The sequence below is a fragment of the Eptesicus fuscus genome, chromosome 7 (genome assembly GCF_027574615.1).
Source record: "Eptesicus fuscus isolate TK198812 chromosome 7, DD_ASM_mEF_20220401, whole genome shotgun sequence".
Lineage (NCBI taxonomy): Eukaryota > Metazoa > Chordata > Mammalia > Chiroptera > Vespertilionidae > Eptesicus > Eptesicus fuscus.
In genome coordinates, this window is record NC_072479.1 from 42,437,154 (window position 1) to 42,452,397 (window position 15,244).

A 15,244-nucleotide genomic window follows, 5' to 3' on the forward strand; every position below is an offset into this window, starting at 1 on the left:
CATGAGATATAATCACTGATCGGCTGCCTCCTGCACGCCCCCTACTAGGTAGGGATTGAGCCCGCAACCCAAACATGTGCCATTGACCAGAATCGAACCAGGACCCTTCAGTCCACAGGCCGACACTCTATTCACTGAGCTAAACCAGATAGGGCGAGCCTATGTCTTCTTAGCCTATCTGAGGTAGTAAAAGTTTGCTAATAAATCTGTGAGAATCTCGTAATAATCAAGAAAAGATATGAAATAAAGATGGGGAAAGAATTTTAAAATCAAGAACAATTGCCCAGCCAGTGTGGTTCAGCGGTTAAGTATTGACCTATGAACCAGGAGATCATGGTTTGATTCCTGGTCAGGGCACCTGCTCGGGTAGCAGGCTCTATCCCCAGTAGGGGGTGTGTAGGAGCAGCCAATCCATGATTCTCTCTCATTACTGACATTTCTATTTCTCTCTCCCTCTTCCTTCCTCTCCTCTCTGAAATTAATGAAAACACTTTTTTAAAAAAATATCAAGAACAATTAAGCCTGTAATCAACTATATTTAGTTTATTACTATATTAATTTCTTACCTTGTGGAATTCTCCTCTGAGGAAAATAGATACAATTTTGTTCCTAAAAAAATTTCAGGTAGAAAAGTTGAAATGTTAGTTTCAAAACAGAAAAGTATCTTAAAAATGAAAAGTTACAAAATGCTAACATAGTACATACAGACTACTATGACATTTGGTATTACCAAAGCTTAAGTAAGAGACAGTAAATCTCTAATAATAAAAGTAATTTATTATTTTTATGAAAATGTCTACATATATAAAAGCCTAAGCAGCCGTTAAGACCAAACGACTGCTCAACCGGTTGCTATGGCAACGCACTGACCACTAGGGGGCAGATGCTCAACGCAGGAGCTGCCCCTTGGCGGTCAGTGCACTCCCACAGCCAACCTCCCGTGGCCAGCCAACCTCCCAAGGTCCCTCCCCCAGGCCGGCCAACCTTCCGCGCCCCCCCTTGGCCCCCCCAGCCGGCTGGCCCCTATCGCCAGCGATACTAAGGGACCCCACCTGTGCACAAATTCGTGCACCGGGCCTCTAGTTTATTATAAAACATATTTCTTATCATTACAAAAATACTTATTCTACTGCCTATCAAATCATTTTTTCTAGGTACATAATATGGCACATTTTCATATTCTACATTATTATTACTCAACTGGGTTTACTTTAGTCAAAATTTGATATTCTGAAGGGTACTTTTGGGGTTTAATCTACATGTCATAAAATTCATCCTTTTAATGTATAAAATACAGTGGTTTTTACTATATTCATAAAGTTGTGTAACCTTTACCACTAATTCCAAAACATTTTCGTCACCCCCAATATAAAACCCTGTACTGAAGCAAACATTTTTCCCCCAGGGAGAAACATCTGAAACAATTTAATTTTAAAAAACTACACAAGAAGCATACTCTACAACACTATGATCAAAATTGTTTTCTTTTAAATGTGTAGAACAAAGACTGGTAGGGAAAACACATATTTTAAAATTATAAGAGTAGTTATGTTGGATAATGATATTATAGAGACTCTTTTTCATATATTTCCTCTAAAGCTATGATTGTATAATAGTACCTTTATTGTTCTTAAAAGGTACAGCACACCCTCTCCAGTTTGGCTCAGTGGATAGAGCATCAGCCTGCGGAACAAAGGGTCCCGGGTTCAATTCCGGTAAAGGGCATCTACCTTGGTTGCAGGCTCCTTCACAGCCCAGGCCCTAGTGCAGGAGGCAACTAATCGATGTGTTTCTCACACATTGATGTTTCTCTCTGTCCTTCCCTTTCTCTTCCACTCTCTCGGAAGATCAATGAAAAAAATATCCTCGGGTGAGGATTAAAAAAACAAACAAAAAAAGGTACAAACAACACTGACATCATTTTCCAGAGCTATATGCTAAAATTTGTACTATAATCTACAGTAAAAAACAAGCCAAATACAAATTGACACTTTTAAAATATCTCACTGTATTTTTTTTTTTTTAGTAAATGTTTTTCCAAGTAGATAAAATAAGTATAAAGTTAAAAGAAAAAAGTTGGCCACACTTACTAATCTGGTTGAAAAGCCACAGCTGCATTTTACTTTATGACAAATTGGTTGTTTCATCACTTTGCATCTGGGCATCTACTTCTCCATGGTCATTTCTGAAATAAAGATGCAATAATTAAGAATATATTATAACAAAACATGAAATCTTGAAGGACAATTATCTAAATTTCAGTGACTACAGGGTACCATCAAAACAGTTCTTGAGCAACCTCCTAATAAAAACAGTAACAGGACTGAGGGTAAGGTGGGATGGATGAAATACAGGCTATGGTCCCATAGGCCCAGAATTCCATAGTTATGTTACAATTACTGCATATAGAAATCCACAACCTCTTTTAAATCCTAAATCCCTTTCACCCACCAGGGTCTTGCAATTCCTAAGAATGCCATTTAAAAGAAAAAAGGAAGATGCAGAAGAGAAGTCCTAAAACTGCACATTTGAAAACAATAAATTGCTTGTTTGTTATACTTATTTGTCTATTTCCTCCTCACACTTATAAAGTAAGCTCCAGAGATTTTTGTTAGTTTAATTTACTGATATTTTTCAAGCACCTAAGAAAATGACTGCCTGAGTTAGTGCTCAGTAATATTTATTGAAAAAATGAATAAATTGATGAATGATTTAACCTTACAGTATTTCAAAACAGCCAAGTGTCAAAATGGCATCTCTTCTACACATACACTACTGATGCTAATGCCAACTACATCATCTTTGCTGCTTTGTTGTCCAATAAACAAAGTCCCTAATTAAAAGACAAGACATGATCCCAACCTTCAAGGAACAGAACAAAGGCATATGTCACTTCATAACTGTATTAGTGCAACTTTTGGGAAAGACTACTGAAAGGGGAATTGCTGGACATGCAATTGTGCTAAAAATTGTCCAATAGTGTGGGTGAAGGTCTTTTTCTTTTTTAAGTATGTATGTTCTTAAAAGTGCTGGTTGTGAAGACAGTTAAGAATATAAGAGAAAATCTTTCATACAGAGTGAAAAGTTGACAGGTCTCAAAAATAACCCTCAAGGAAACTAGGAGCTCCTTTCTATCCTATAGCTCAATCAGTATTCCACAAAATGCTACACTTTTTGTAAAAACTGGGGGAATGCAAATATTGATACAGATTTGTTTTTTCTTTCAAAAAGAAGCAATGGAAAGACAAACTGAAACCATTCTTAAACAGTTATCTATTAGAGAAAAGAGAAAACAGGGTAGAAGGGATAGAAATGGAAGACTTCTCAGAATAAACCTTATTTTATAATTTTTACTTTGAAGACATATTTTAAAATCAAATGAACATCGAACTACCATTGATTGAAACATTAAACACATAGGACATCTTTGGATGTTGCTAGGGCACTAACTTATTATCTGACATTTGATAAAGGGGAATAATCAAGCATTTATCCTGGCTTTCTTATATGAAAAAATACCCCAAGGTAATCAAGAGTCAATAAACGAAAGCTCTTTTTTATAGGATTCCAAATTTAAATATAAAAGGAATGAGAGGATTGGAAAATCAGCATTTTGCCCAGCCAGCATAGCTCAGTGATTGAGCGTCGGACCTATGAACCAGGAGGTCATGGATTGATTCCTGGTCAGGGCATATGCCCAGGTTGCAGGCTTGATCCCCAGTGTGAGGCGTGATTCTCTCTCATCATTAATGTTTCTCTCTCTCCTTCTCCCTTCCTCTATGAAATCAATAAAAATATATTTTTTAAAAAAGAAAAAAAATCAGCATTTTGTAACCCCTAATGAAATAATAGATATTTTAAAATGATCAATGATTGCTAAAACCATTAGGTAATAGGCTGATGGAAAACTTTATAATGGATAAATCAAATTGACAAAACTTGAACCCAGTGATTAATCCTAACATCATTAAAAATGGTTCAATCAGATATTATGTGCAGAAGTATTCATCACTGAGTATTCATCCTGGGAGCTCTGGTTCCAAATGATATCCACAATATTACCACTCCTATCACCATAGACCAAGCCACCTTATTTCTCACCTGCATTACTATAATGGTTTCCTATCTGAACTCCCAGCCTCCCTCCTCCTTGCTCACCTCAACAAAGCAGTCAGATTAGTCCTTTTCAAAAGAAAGTCAGATCATGCCATTCCTCTGCTCAAAACCCTCTAATTGAATCCTCCTCACTAGTATAAAAGCCAAAGTCCTTACAAAGGCACAGGACCATGATCTGAAATTTCCCTTCCCCGTCTCTCTAACCTCACTTCCTACCACTCTCCATGTTGTTCAGTCCATTCTAGCCACATTGGTCTCTTTCCTGTCCTTATATGCATCAAGCATGTTCTCAGGGCCTTTGGATTTGTCTTTCCCTCTGCCTATGACACCAGCTATCTCTCTGGCTTATTCCTCCTCCACCTCCCTTAGAACTGTTTTTACAAGTTATCTCAAAGAGATATATCCTAGTTCCCTAGGCAAGCCCAAAACCTCTGCATCTGATTTTCCTATTTGGGAGAGAATATGCTAGGAAAAATCAGCCATAAATTTTGGAGATGACAATCATTTGAAATGTAAAGTCATCAATTTTTGTGTCTAAACATCTATAGAACTACTGTCCAAAGGATTCTTAGGGTCCCAACTTCAAAGAATTAATGAAGATACAGCTACTACAGTGTGATTTTTTGTTTTGTTTTTAATTCATCTATATCATAACACTAGAAAGGAGGTAAAGATTTAAATCAAATGGCTTCCCTTAAAAAAAAAAATAGCCAAATAAATAGCACTCCCTTTCCTCCCACTCCTTTAAGGATTTCTGTAGGGATTACATGATAAAGTTCCAATTAATCTCGGGAAAAATTTAACTACTTTCAAATGTATCTGCTACCTCAGGCACCATGACCACCAGAAAGAATCAAAAGAACTCACTAACTCTAACATGACTAGACTAGCTATGACATAGTTGGGATGTTTGAACTTAATTATTTTTCTTTAAGTAAACAAACTCCCTCTGGAGTAAGGCCTACTCTGTTTTAAACGTCTTATGGCTGCCAAGCTTCAGGGTCTGAAGAGAGATAGCCAGGGGACAGAGAAAACAGCAAGTATGACTCAGTGATCACATTTAATAGTCTCTGAGACCAAAACAAAGATACCAGTTCTGGCAAGAGTTCTCTAGAATTGCCCCAAAACTGACTTATTCACATACCTTTCATCTGAACAATTTCTTTTTACTTAGTTTAAGTTTCACAAAGCACTTGTTATGTGCCTATGGACCTTAGGTACAAAAATAAACCAAGAGGACAATGAAAACAATCAGCAGGGGTTCTAAGAGTTGGAGGATGAAATTCAATGTTAAAATCTGTTTTGTTTGGGGAGGAGGGAAGAATTCTTGAGTATTTTTTGCAGAAATGCCCCCTCTCATTTGGAAATCAGACTTCAACAAGTCCAGTTACTTGAAAGAAGGTTAGTAATTTTAAAGTATCCTTTATTGAGCAACTCTGTGTGCCAAGTATTTACATTAGTTCACAATTCTCAGAATTTCCCTATGGGAAAGGTATTAACAAAGCATGTGGAGTGGTTAAATATTTTGTCCAAACCAAAAAGAGACAGTGCCGGGATACAAAATGTCAGTCTTTCTTTTTCACTATTATAATCTGCAGTAAACTGGAATAAAAATATTAGTCACAAATATCACATTTGCCCCACAGGAGTAACGTAAATCCAGGCTGCTCATTTAAGAAATTTTGTTCCATTCTTCCAAAGTTGCTTTAGATAAAAAAGCAAAAGGGGAAAAAGGTTTACTATTACACATTAATAAGTAAACTGTGGCATTGTAGGAAATAGGCCTCTGTGATCCATCTTCAGCATACTCAACTTTTTCTTTTCATACATATTTTATTGATTTTTACAGGGAGGAAGGGAGATGGATAGAGAGTTAGAAACATCGATGAGAGAGAAACATCAATCAGCTACCTCCTGCACGCTCCCTACTGGGGATGGAGCCCGCAACCAAGGTACATGCCCTTAACCGGAATCGAACCCGGGACCCTTCAGTCCTTGGGCTGAACCAAACCGGTTAGGGCACATAATCAACTTTTAATGGGGGAAACTAACAGCATGTTGCCAGTTGGTTACTGAATTTTCCCAGGGCACACAGGATGTAGGGAGGAAGGGAAAGGGTATAAGAACAAAGAACTGTATACATGACCAGCAACACATGTTCCAAGAAGATACACCCACCACAACTTGACAAAGGGAGGTGAAGACAACTAGAAAAGGCCTCAGCTCATTTTTTAAAAAATAACCCAGTAGGTAGGAGGCAATAAGACCTGGGGACGTACAGGTAAAACTATTAACCCCATAGTACTCAGCCCATGAGAAACCAAGGGGGGGGGGGGGGGGGCGGGGGGGGCGGGGGGGGGGGGCGGAATAAATAGCCTGTGATCACAGCTCCAAGTGTGCCTGTTCAACCAGACATCCGATCTTGCAAGACCACATTACAAGTCTCATTTTCGCTGTACTTTGTGTCTCCAAGTCTGTTATTTGAATTCAGACAGGTGAGCATTTCTCACAGCATTAAGGGATGAATCACAAGAATATGCTACATTTAGGTCTAAGGCAGTGGTCGGCAAACACATTAGTCAACAGAGCCAAATATCAACAGTACAACGATTGAAATTTCTTTTGAGAGCCAAATTTTTTAAACTTAAACTTCTTCTAACGCCACTTCTTCAAAATAGACTAGCCCAGGCCGTGGTATTTTGTGGAAGAGCCATTCTCAAGGGGCCAAAGAGCCGCATGTGGCTCGCAAGCCGCAGTTTGCCGACCACTGGTCTAAGAGAAGTAGTAAGAGTAATTTAGGCATTGCACAGCTCACTAATTACTATTCATTCATGATTAACCTAATCACCTCTAAGTGATAGCTATTCCATTATTGGTTTCCAACAAATAGAAAAGTAGAATCCATGTCACATGAAAGAACGTTCAGTAAACCCATATCCCAAATATTCAATAAAAATAAATAAAAACATTTCTCTGGTGAAGTTTCTTTTTTTTTAAGATAAGAGTAGCTGACCTAACATAATGTCATTAATATATTAAAAAGGATATAATAAAAAAAGAAAATAAATAAAAAGATAAGAAACTGTATATACCAATATCCTGTATTCAACCTAATAGCTTAATAAATGGACTATTGCCCTAGCTGGTTTGGTTCAGTGGATAGAGTGTGAGCCTGTGGACTGTAGGGTCCTGGGTTTGATTCTAGTCAAGGGCACATGTCCAGGTTGCAAGCTCAATCCCCAGTAGGGGGCATGCAGGAGGCAACCAATCAATGATTCTCTTTCATCATTGATGTTTCTATCTCTCTCTCCCTCTCCCTTCCTCTCTAAAATCAATAAAAATAAAATAAAAAATAAATGAACTATTGCCCATCTGAATATTGCTGGTCCATCCACTAAAACAGTTCAGGTGGGGAGGTAAGGACAAAAAGCATAGTATATTGAATATTAAAAAATGTAATACTTAAAAGGACAAAAATCACTTTTCTTTTCATGGACATTTACCTTATATCAAGTACTTCTCTAACACTCAACCCACAAGTAGATGGTCTACAACAAGCATGTCAAACTCGCGGCCCACAGGCCACATGCCTCATTTATTTGGCCTGTATTAGCCTTTGAGTTTGGCATGCTTGGTCTACAAGAAGATGTGTGTGGAAGGGCATTTGATCTACTCACTTTAACAAAAATTATAGCTGCCCATTTAGTCCCCAAGGCACAAGTGAATAAAATTACATCATTATAAAATGCTGCTTTGGTAGCATAGAAAAATTTGCAGTACAGACAGACTTGTACTAAATGAATAATTAACAAGAAATTTATGAAGAACTACTCTAGCGTGATTGACATCATAGTAACTATGGGAGTTTCTTTACAACTTTTCCCCCAAAACCAAGTTGGATATGTCCCAAGTTAAATACCAGCTCCTGTCTATTACTCCTAGATAGCAAATAATTTTTTTTAGTTTTCAAATAGAAGTACACAAGTCGATTTAAAATACAAACTGGTACAGAGGCTTAAAACTTACAGTTTATTCTAGAGATAGCATTAATTCTAACTTTAAAAAAAAGGGCGGGGGGGAGGGAGGGCTCAATGACTTTCCTAAAGCAGAGAAAAAATTTCACTGTTTTTCAACCATTACAAATAACAAAGGGTACCACTTTAGCCAAGTCGGTAAAGTCAGAGGTCCGGGTTCGATTCCTGGTCAGGTCACATGCTTCGGTTATAGGCTCAATTCCCTGTGGGGACATGCAGGAGACAGCCAATCAAGGATTCTCTCTCATCATTGATGTTTCTATTTCTCTCTTCCTCTCCCTTCCTCTCTGAAATAAAAAAATATATTTTAAAAAATACCACTTTGTAGGATAACATGTTCCCAGTCCTTCAATATATATTTGTCTGCTTCTCCTGTGTGTGTGTGTGCGCGCGCGCGCGCATTACTATGACACTTAGTACATTGCATCTTACTTGTTTACATACTAGAGGCCTGGTGCACAAAATTTGTGCACTTGGGGGTGGGGGGCGGTGTCCCTCAGCCCGGCCTGTGCCCCCTTGCAGTCCAGGAGCCCTCAGTGAATGTCTGACTGATGGATTAGGCCCGCTCCCCAGGGGAGAGAGGGGCTAATCTATCAGTCGGACATCCTTATGGTTGCCACGGAGGCGGGAGAGGCTTCTGCCACTGCCGCTACACTCGCCAGCCGTGAGCCCAGCTTCTGGCTGAGCGGTGCTCCCCCTGTGGGAGTTCACTGACCACCAGGGGGCAGCTCCTGCACTGAGCGTCTGCCCCCTGATGGTCAGTGCAAATCATAGCAACCAGTCGTTCTGCTGTTCAGTGGATTTTCGTATTAGCCTCTTATTATATAGGATTTGTCTTCCATACTAGGCCCTGCCTTGGTCTTGGTCATTCTGTGTCCCCTCTCCTTGTTGACCTGTCTCTCTTACACTCAACAAATGGCTTCCAAACACTGATACTCAGAGAGACAGAATTTTATCAGGCTGAAGTGTGTGGCAAAGTGAATTACAGTAAGTTACTAAATGAGAAAAATAATCAGAAATTATTCAATTAGTTAAAAATAGATAAAATTAAAGCCACAAATTTTCAACTTTCTTTAAAATGCCTAAATACGTATACATGCCATACATACAATTTTAATAAACTTAGTAGCGTCAACCTAACAGATTTATTTATAGAATTTTGAGCTAAATATGTCAGGGGAGTTAAAACAGTTTAATACAGAGGTTATGGAATCAGTCTTTGGAATCAGAGCTCTCAGATTGTGTCCCAGCTCTGCCTTGATTAACTATGATTTTGGGTAGGTTTCTTACTCTCTCTTGGCCTATTACCTCATGTCTAATGTGGGGATGATGTGCAATAATCTTATAAAACACTTAGCATAGTGCCTAGCATATAGTGAAGGCTCAATACATATCACAGCTAAAACATCAGATGCACCCTAGCCAGCTTGGCTCAGTGAATAGAGTGTTGGCCTGCAGACTGAAGGGTCGTGGGTTGGATTCTGGTCTAGGGTATGTACCTCGATTGCAGGCTCAATCCCTGGCTCCGGTCAGGGCCTGTGCCCATGTGTCTCTCTCACATTGCTGTTTCTCTCTGTCTCTCCCCCTCCCTTCCACTCTCTCTAAAAATCAATGGAAAAATATCCTCGGGTGAGGATTAACACACAAAAATAAAATAAAGCATTGGATGCAGTGAACATCTTTCATTATTTCTGTCTGCCTTTCCCTTTGTAAGTTTGGGAACTTCCCCATTTTATGATTTCAGAAGGTCAAATAGTTTGCTACATCTTAAATTTGAGAACTTCCTCTCATCTTATCATTTCAAAATGTCAAATGCTTTCCCACATGTCCTATACATGGGCTCTGCCAAACATATATGCCCAGCCCAGACTAGAAATGGGCAACTAGTGAGCAAGAAAAGTAGAGACCAGAAGGAACTCTCTCTCACACTAATGGTGGAATAAATTGCAGCCAGGTCAAGTCCAGGGCAGAGGTGGCAGCATTTAGAGTCATCCAGAGCTAGAGTCACTGGGGCAGGCTGTGGCGTCTATCAGTCTGTCTCTAGATGGTGCTGGCATCCTCGTGGGAATCATTGTGCAATGTGATTTGGGGCACTGTTTCTGGCTGCTTAGTCCTAAATCTGGTTCTCTAACCCATGCAACAATTTGATGAACCACTGAGCTCTACCCAATATCCTTTTTAAATACATGATATGCTTGAATTGGGTTTTACTGCCACCAAGAATTCTGACATACATCAAGTAGGGGTAATACTTATTCTTACCTGCCTCATCTCCACAGGGAAAAAAAGATTATTTTTAATCTCTCCAAAGAAACACAGAAGTGTTGTTCACATTCAAGCATGAATTTATCCTGTGCAGTCTTGGAAAACTTATTTTTATAAATTTGAATAATCATTTTCCTAATTTAAAATATGAGAAATGTCTAACCAATTTTAAATTTATTTCAAAGGAACACAGTTAAAGAGAAGTGATGACACAGGAAAACACCTATATGCAAGGAGTAACTACCACTGAGGCAACAGAAATTACTCCAACGTTCCTAAAACCTCGCTCTACAGCTTTCTTCCCAGCAAGAGCTTTTCACTTGAGGTTCTATAACCAAGGAATTCCCTCTGCCTCTTGAGGATCATTTTAGGGTAAAAAAATGTTTAAATTATCAAAGGCCTTAAATATTCCTCTTTTGTTTTAACAACTCAGTAAAGAATCCACATAACAAAACTACTCAATTCTCTGTTAAAACCATACATAGCAAGTCAGTGCCTCATTGCCATAGGCTGATTTTTTAGTATGTAAAACACATGCCTCTTCCCTGGTAGATTTTTCTGCAGGGCTATTTCATAGTTCAGTACTGCTTTTTCCACTGTCTAGAATGTTCAAGCTCAAATCCATTAACTTTTTATTTATTAATCATTTATTTATATTACTTTGTCAATATAAATGTGATACAAAGTTTATAGGGAGGATGAAACTGGGGCATTAGATGTGTTTTTTTCTAAATCTCAGAAGTAAATACATGATATGCAAGTCACTATATAGAGCTGAAACTATCCTATATAATCAAAGCCTAATATGCAAATTAACAGAACGGGGAAAGACCGTGCGCTCCCACAGGCGGAGCACCACTCAGCCAGAAGCCAGGATCACAGGGAGCGGGCCTAAGCTGTCAGTCGGACATCCCCCCGATGGCTCCTGGACTGTGAGCAGGCACAGGCCGGGCTGAGGGACACCCCCTCCCTGAGTGCATGATTTTCATGCACCAGGCCTCTAGTGTTTGAATAAATAAAAGAACAATCTAAACAAAACCAAACACAGCTTTAGAAAAAAAAAAAAAAAAGTGATAGTCTTTTCAGAATAAAGTTAAAGGGGGGGGGGGGGAATCAAGCACTGGAAATGTATGTTGATGTCTAATATCTACCTAACATTAAAAATACAGTAAAAAAAAAAAAATGAATTTTGGCAGAGATTTGGGGTTGGGGAGAAGGTCATAGAATTTTAGGGTTCTTGACAATTCTGCACCAGAGCTATGTTAGACAGAAGTAGTCCAGGTCTTGAGAGTTAGCAACTTACCCAAGTAGCCTATCTTCTGATTACTAGCTGGTAATGTCATTAAAACATCTTTAACAGTATGGAGTTTCCTCAAAAAGTTATAAATGGAACTCCCATTTGACCCAGTAATCCCACTTCTAGGACTATATCCAAAGAAACCAGAAACACCAATCAGAAAGAATATATGCACCCCTGGCAGGGACTTGCCCGGGGTGGAAATAGCTGGGGGGTTGGAGGAAGTCAATCGGGGGAAAAAGGAGACATATGTAAAACTTTAGACAATAGGAGAAACCAAGATGGCGGCATAGGTGAAACACCTAACCTGCAGCCGGGCACAACAATTTCAAAGGCACAACTAGAGGTCAGAACGGACATCGTCCAGAACCACAGGAGAGCTGGCGGACTGAAATGCCCACAGCTGGGGGGAAGGAGAAGGCCACGGGGACAATCGGGGGAGCCATAAAAGCCTGAGGTATGGAGAAACTGGCGGAGACACGAGCACGCGCGCCTGCGGGGAGGATGGAGCCGGAGAGGAAGGGGCGGCTGACGGCCTGGCCGGCGTTCACTGGCAGGAAGGAGATAAAGGCTCCGGAGTGCGCTAAGCGCCGGCTCCGACTGCACTGAGCGCCAGTTCCGGGCGAAACCCTGGGAAGCCAGGCGCAGGCTGGGGGAATGAATCTGGGCTGTGGGGCGCAGGCACAGAGGAGCGGAGGAAGGCAGAGCTCCAGAGGCGCGCACGGGAAGGGGCGCAAAGGACGGACTGTTGCCTGCGCCACTGAACTGCCCTAGCGGGAAGGAGACATAAGCTCAGGACCGTGCTGAACCCCAGTTCCGACTGCACTGAACCCCAGTTCCGGGCGAAACCCTGAGAAGCCAGGCGCACGCTGGGGGAATGAATTTGGGCTGTGGTGGCGGAGGCACAGAGAAGCGGCGGCTCCAGACGCGCGCACTGGAAGGTGCGCAGAGGACGGACTTTTGCCTGCGCCACTGGGTGGCCCTGCTGGGAAGGAGACAGGGACGCCAGACTGCGCTGAGACCCAGTTCCGACTACACTGAAGCCCAGTTCCAGGCGAGAATCTGGGAGTCCAGATTCATTAGGGGAGGGACTGGACTGTTTGGCAGTGGGCGAAACTCCAGGGCGCGTTTCTCTCGGGGGTGTTTGCAAGGAATACAGAGGGACACAGACACAGGAGCCTCATAGGGTGGGGCTGACAGGAAGCCAAGGTTGTAGGCTCCACCCTGTAGCTCCGCCCCAGCCAAGCTGAGCAGAAGCTTTTTCCTGCTGAGTGCCTCAGGTAGTGGCTGACCCACACTACATTGGAGACCCAGAAACGAGGGCATCTAGTGGTTGGTGTGAGATGACACCAGATTTCAATCACTTGCATAAGGGAGGCATTCTAGAGGCAGACTCAGTGAGCGCCAAGGCATTGCTGCATCAAGACCCGGCCCACAAACATGTCTCCTGCACAGCAACTCTTCCTATATAGACAAAGAGGGTCCTCACGGCCAATTGGCCTGGAGGACAATTCCTCCCAGTGACACCAACAACAATCAAGACTTAACTGTACAAAGGAGGACCAAGATGGAGACATAGGGCGGCAGCCTGATCGTTGCCTACCACAACAATATTGAGACTACGACGGGAGAGCAGAGCAGACACCAGCCAGAAAGACCGGGGGGCTGGCTGAGCAGATGCTCTACAACTAGAATAAAAGAGAGGGGTACGCAGGATGATGCTGATGCCGGTGACCCAAAGTCCACACTTTAAGAACTATGGCTCAGGCGACACAATGGTGGCCTGGAACGTGCTCGGTGCAGTTCCCCCGGCGGTATCCGGCTGAGGGGACGGCTCCACTCGCTGCCGAGCACTGACAGACGAGCCCCTGGGAGACATGGGGTGGGAGACTCCGTGCTTGCTGACCTCCGAGTCCTTCAAGAATCTCAATGCCCCGAAGTGGCCAGGTGCGCACGCTCAGCGACTGGCCACCGTTGCAGACCCAAGGGCCGACGCAGCGACACCGGACCAGCCCACCGCCGGGCACCGGGCACACCGGAGCCTTGCCGAGCCCGCCGCCCAACGAGTTCTGCGGCAGCCGCCCTGGAGCTCTGAGAAAATGACCGAAGGAATTGCTGAGAGGGAATTGACCAACAGGAATTGGGATCAAGAAGACGAAACCCCGCTGAGACCCGAGTCCAGGCGAGCCTGCGAGCCTCTGGGCTCAGATGTGGTCACACGCCTCTGGGCCTAGGTGAGGCCTCACGCCCCTGGGTTTGGGTGAGGCCACGCGCCCCTGGGTCCAGGTGAAGCTGGATTCCGGGTTCGGGTGAGGCCATGTGCCCCTGGGTCCGGGCGAATCTGAACCCTGGGTCCGGGTGAGGCCGTGGGCCCCTGGATCCGGGTAAGGCTGGGTCCCGAGTACGGGTGAGGCCGTGAGCCCCTGGATCCGGGTGAGACCACGCGACCAGGGGTCTGAGAGAGGTAACGCGCCCCTGGGTCCGGGTGGCTTCGTGCACCTAGGTCCAGGTGAGGCCACGTGCCCCTGGGTCTGAGAGAGGCCACGCACCCCTGGGTCCGGGCGAGACCATGTGTCCCTGGATCCGGGTGGGGCCGCGTGCACCTAGGCCCAGGTGGGGCCGCGTGCCCCTGGGTCTGGGGGAGGCCAGGCGTCCCTGGGTCCGGGTGAGACCGTGTGTCCCTGGGTCCGGGTGAGACCATGTGTCCCTGGATCCAGGTGAGGCCGCGTGCACCTAGACCCGGGTGAGCCCAAGTGGCCCTGGGTCTGGGAGAGGCCAAGCGTCCCTGGGTCCGGGTGAGACCATGTGTCCCTGGATCCGGGTGAGGCCTCGTGCACCTAGGCCTGGGTGAGCCCAAGTGGCCCTAGGTCTGGGAGAGGCCAAGCGTCCCTCGGTCCGGGTGAGACCATGTGTCCCTGGATCCGGGTGAGGCCTGGTGCACCTAGGCCCAGGTGAGCTCAAGTGGCCCTGGGTCTGGGAGAGGCCAAACGTCCCTGGGTCCGGGTGAGACCATGTGTCCCTGGATCCGGGTGAGGCCTCGTGCACCTAGGCCCGGGTGAGCCCAAGTGGCCCTGGGTCTGGGAGAGGCCAAACGTCCCTGGGTCCGGGTGCGACCATGTGTCTCTGGATCCGGATGAGGCCTCGTGCACCTAGGCCCGGGTGAGGCCACGTGCCCCTGGGTCTGGGAGAGGCTAAGCGTCCCTGGGTCCGGGTGAGACCATGTGTCCCTGGATCCGGGTGAGGCCTCGTGCACCTAGGCCCGGGTGAGCCCAAGTGGCCCTGGGTCTGGGAGAGGCCAAGCGTCCCTGGGTCCGGGTGAGACCATGTGTCCCTGGATCCGGGTGAGGCCTCGTACACCTAGGCCCGGGTGAGCCCAAGTGGCCCTGGGTCTGGGAGAGGCCAAGTGTCCCTGGATCCGGGTGAGACCATGTGTCCCTGGATCCGGGTGAGGCCTCGTGCACCTAGGCCCGGGTGAGCCCAAGTGGCCCTGGGTCTGGGAGAGGCCAAGCGTCCCTGGGTCCGGGTGAGACCA

The 15,244-nt window shown here is 44.2% G+C and overlaps 1 protein-coding gene across 2 annotated transcripts in view; it reads right to left on the reverse strand.

Moving 5' to 3' along the window:
* The window catches only part of FRS2 (fibroblast growth factor receptor substrate 2), a 110,001-nt gene that overhangs the window by 51,357 nt on the left and 43,400 nt on the right, over positions 1 to 15,244 (reverse strand). The window contains exons 2-4 of one of the 2 annotated variants that reach the window (XM_054718858.1): positions 2,091 to 2,185; positions 1,620 to 1,683; positions 567 to 609 (exon numbers count right to left, since the gene is read on the reverse strand). The gene's annotated coding sequence lies outside the window, so the exon portion shown is untranslated. The remainder of the gene's footprint in view (positions 1 to 566; positions 610 to 1,619; positions 1,684 to 2,090; positions 2,186 to 15,244) is intronic. The other variant, XM_054718857.1, reaches the window with a different exon arrangement.